Below are 5,190 nucleotides of genomic sequence, written 5' to 3'. Positions count from 1 at the left end.
TTCCTAATCAAACATTTAAGCAGCTTTATTATAGAGTAGTTAGTTTCAACACCATGGATAGTATTGAAAGATGATGAAAACTAATATCATTCCTTCTCTTAGACGTATGAGGTCACTTTGTACTAATGCCATTACATTCATAGAATAATTTTAAATATTTAAAAAAATATTTATAATACATTCCATTATAAAATTTTCTAGATCGATGCTCAAACTCCCCATTAATATATAGTTAAATATTCTAGATATTAATATGTATGTATTTAACAATCTTTTTCTTAACAATTTTGTAAATATATAATATAATATAAACTTTGTAAATTGGGAACAAATAATACACACACACCGATAGGTGTTTTCTCCGCGGGCTCTGAGTGAGCAAACACGGTTCACCCCATCCATTAGGATGAATTCATTTTCGTCTTCCTTCGTGCAATAAGAAATTGACACGTGGCATAATTTTTTTTTCTTCTAGAATTTTTAATTTTCTGGTTTTGGGGTTTCAACCTATGGTTTCGACCTGTGGTTATGGTTATTCTCTTCAACTTATGGTTTTGGGGTTTCAACCCGTGCTTGCAATTATTCTACATTTTTTCGTAGCCAAATTTTATGTCGCCATCATTGAGGGAAATCAGGGTGAACACTCCAAGCAAGTGACAAGCTGAAATCGGGGGAACACTCCAAACAAGTGACAAACCAATCCATGCCAGTAAGATCTACCAAATGTCGAGCAGAAGGCAGTCGTAACTGGACACTAGGATTCTTGTTGCTATGCGATGCTGCATGTTTTCTATGGATTGAAGGAGATTGTTGGGGAACAGGTATGGAGGATACCTACAACTTAAAACAGGGCATGTTAATGTATGATTGAATGAGAAAAATCGATGATAGAAAAGTGGTTTTAAATTCACTCTTTACGAAAAAAGGGTTGACTTTATATATATATATATATATATGAACTGCCAAAAGTCCCGGTGCACATCTTCTTCGCTGCACAATGGAAAGAAGCATAAGTAACCTATTTCTGTTGTACAAGTAACTAACTAGTTATGAAAACATTGCCCATATTGCTCATACTTTGATAGGATATCTATCGTCTATTTTATTTTTTCACTGTTCCATTAAACTAAACTAAACTGGTCCTTTTCAAAGTTTTCACAGCTTCACTAAACTAAAACTAAATTGAACTGAATCAAGGTTTAATCAGAAAAAATATTTATTGTACCTCTTAAGCAACCTTATGCGAATATGAACATATGAAACCATCCATCCTTTCATGCTCTCTCACCCCACTCCTATCTCTCAATCTAAAACAACTCTGTGGTAGAATGATTCATCAAATCATGACCCCGTTTTGATAGCTCTTCTTTCCATCCTCAAAGAAAACACCATTTCAATGGTACTAGTAACCCAACTTCCAATTCTCGGGGAAAATACCAACACTCAACCTAACGGGTTATGTCTTAACCAAGGCATAGAGTCCATCTCACTGGAATAATATTTAGCGGGTTTGGTTAGAGACCCTGCCATAAGTAAAGACAATTTGCAAGCAACCTCCTTATCCTCTGACAATATAAAATGACCGAACTATAGAGAAATTCAATGTAAGCCAATTCACCGCACTATAACAGGTTTGGTGAGAGCCCATGCCATAAGTAAAGACAATTTGCAAGCAACCTCATTATCCTTTGACAAAAAAAAATGACCAAAATATAAGTCAATTCAATCCAATTCACCACACTAAAGAATTAGTGAAGCTAATAGATTAGCTTAGGTTGGATACAGTTTCGTGGTGATCTAGATCATTGATGGTCTATCTACTCTTTTTGTTACCCTTACACCTTTGGAAACACTTCTTCTTCTCAATGACTGGTCGTCAATGAAGTAGGGGGTGGAGCCCTAGTTGCATGTATTTTGTTGATCTAGCAGTAGTTTTATTTTAATAAGCCAACCCCCTGAATCTTGAGATATATATGGCTTGTAATTTGCATTCTTCAGCAATACTACGTCTACAACATCTTATCTTCAAATTCGTTATATAAAACAACTCAAAATAAAACCAGTTAATGAATTTTGTCTTTAATTTGTTTTAGAAGACGAACCAAAACGTCACATGTAAATGAGGTTCAACCTACATCAACTTTCCTAAAATTGAAGGACTTTCTCTCGAAGGAAATAAGGGTTTTGGTGTGTATTAAACCTCCTACAAGATTTGGTTATTATTATAATTTATTAATTTATTTTGAAATTTTAGTTCCATGTCTATGTCCTCTATCTAAATCTCTAGATCTAACTTCTTATTTATTTGTTTATATTTTTATGGTATTTAGAAAAAGTTTATTTTGAAATTTGAGTGCCATGTCTATATCCTGTATGTGAATTGCTAGATCTAACTTCTTTTTTATTTATTTATATTTTTATGGTATTTAGAAAAATATTATTGGGGGAGAAGGAAAGACAGTTGTTCCCAATCTCTTACATGGTACAACGAGTATTTTTCCAGTCCCCAATATATTGGAAAGATTTAAAACTGCTTATGTCAATCAAGATGAGTGCCTGTCTCTTTTAGATGAAATTAATAGATTGCCCAACTTGTTAAGTGGTTCAAAGAATTTCCTTTATTGAAAGAATGGATGACGAATATGTTTTAGAAAGAAACAAAGTTAATAGCATTAGTCATGTGTTACAGTCAGAGTGACTCCTCCAAATTTTCCTAGTGGGTACTGAACATTAATATTATTTGTTAAAGGGTGTAAATGATTATTAATATGTATATATAGTAGAGGTATTTTCTGGTTTTCAGGTGCATACCACATGGAAGGCATTTCTCCATGTCAAGTAGAGACATGCATTTTGATGGAATTTTTTTGATTGCGGATTCTTTCTAATGTCAACAAGGAAGGGAGAACAAGTCACAAATCTTAGTGATCTTTTGGAATCAGGAACTGGAAGATGCGTGGTATGGCATTTATGTTGCATGATTTCATAAGAATGGGTAGGACTACCATTGCATATGACAATTATCTTCAAGGTTTCTATGGAATGAGAAAGACTACCATTGCATATGAAAATTATATTGCATGGGTACGGAGGAATGGGTAAGACCATAACATATAACAATTATATTACGTGGTTTTGGAGGAATGGGTAATAACACCATTGTGGAGTTGGGCTTTTCACTAGGAGAGATTGAAAAATGTAAACATGATTTGATGGAGCTAAAATGATAGAGATTGATATTAAAAGGAAGTACCAACCTTTAATTTGTACCAGTTAAAGTTTTTCTTCGAGATGAGCTTGGACAACTTTTTCCCAAGGGCATGAAAATAGCAAAGAAGGTGAGGTTGCTTATTATGCAAACTAGTTGGAAAAATTTTGCCCAAGGACATGAGTAAAGCAAAAAAGGTGAGGTTGCTTCTCACTTCATGTCAATTGGACAACTTTTGCCTAGGGACTAAGTAAAGAAAAGAAGGTGAGGCTACTTATTATGCATATTAGTTGGACAAATTTTTCCCAGGGACATGAGTAAAGGAAAGAAGGTGAGATTTCTTCTTACTACATGTTTGTTGGACAACTTCTACCTAGGGACATTAGTAAATAAAAGAAGGTGAGGTTGCTTCTTACTAGAAGTTATAAAACTGCAAGTAGATGATGCCGAATGAAGAGGCTTCCAATAATTTATTTAATGATTCAACAATGAGTCTATTAAAGAAGGAAATGTTTGATGATAGAGAATACATGTGCAAGTCAAATTGAGGAGTTCCTATATCGCAAGGAGTTGAGATATTTGAGTTATTGCTAAACCCAAATTACTGATATATGAGTCCCTCAGGTTAGCGTTTTCAGAATTCGTACTTGAATCTATATTGGACTTCTCCCACTTTTGTGCAACACTATGAATTGGTGTATTACATTGTCGGTTGTGATTAAGAGATCATAGTTGAATCGATCGATGTATTTATATCAATTAACTATTTTGTTGGTCTATTTAAGTGAGACCTTCTTTTCTATGTTTTGTTTTGGGTAATTATCTTTATGTATTTGTTACAACAATCCATTTGTCTTTCTATGTGATTGGTATGGCTCATTGGGTTCATTTTATTGTAATATATCAAACCCAGTTTAGTTTATGCATAGTATTGTCCATGTTACGTTTGAGCATTGTTATGTTAGTGTAATTGCATTAATTGTTATCAGTTCTAATCAATTATGTATTAGTTTTACCAATTTCCCTATTATTGTAGTTGCAATGCTTGCTATAAATTTGGGATGAATCAAACATGATGAAGAATAATGATAAAATTCCAGTGAAAAAAATAAAAATATAACAGTCACCAACTTGCACCTTACAAGTGCACTTAATATTGTTGCTTGGTCTACTAATCATTAATTGAACACAGTATCATAACCAAGTTCCAAAGTATTACAACAATGTTTAAGGTCCTCTAGAATTTGATATCTTCAGCTTTAAGCATTATTGTAACATCAACGGGGTTAGACTACATCTAGAATTGCATTTCTTTGGCTTGAAGTATTCCCGATCAAATTCCTCTCGAATCTGATTTCTTCCTCTTTAGCCTTTGTGGAACAAAGATTCGCATAACCTGCTCTAGATTTTGAGGTATTGTTAGAGATGGGAATAGTGATTAAATTCCCCTATAGTGTGATTTCATCATTTGGAAAGAATATTTCAACAAAGGTAATTTTATATGAATTCCTCATCTCCTAACAATATCCTGAGAATATTTTCACAAAGGAGTGCCTTAATTTTTTAACAATTTCATTTCGTTGTCTTGGAGTAGTATTGCCATTCAAAAAATGGCTAGAGTGCGACACATCTACACAGGTTTGTAAATAGATTCGACTATGTAGTGCTTCAACCTTTGGAAGATTTGGACAAGAATGCTGCTATTGGTAAGTAACTTGTATTGAATTTCTTCTTGAGGACACAAACACAAAGCCAACTATGGTGCAAACTGATATTAGGAAATGTGATTGAGGGCACAAAAACAAAGCCAAGCATGGGGTAAACTGAAATTAGAAAGTGATAATTGTAGGGATGGAAAATCCCTTTCGAGTTATGTTGAATGTGTTATTTATAAAAGCTCTCATTCATAGTTACAATCTCTTACCTTCTGTGCATTATTTATGTAATATCTCAATTCTCACCAACTCTTATCCATTATTTGT

Source organism: Pinus tabuliformis, chromosome 2_1, assembly GCF_031772625.1.
Source record: "Pinus tabuliformis cultivar Carrire ecotype Pingquan chromosome 2_1, CPIR1, whole genome shotgun sequence".
Taxonomy (NCBI): Eukaryota; Viridiplantae; Streptophyta; class Pinopsida; order Pinales; family Pinaceae; genus Pinus; species Pinus tabuliformis.
This window is presented reverse-complemented; position numbering follows the sequence as displayed.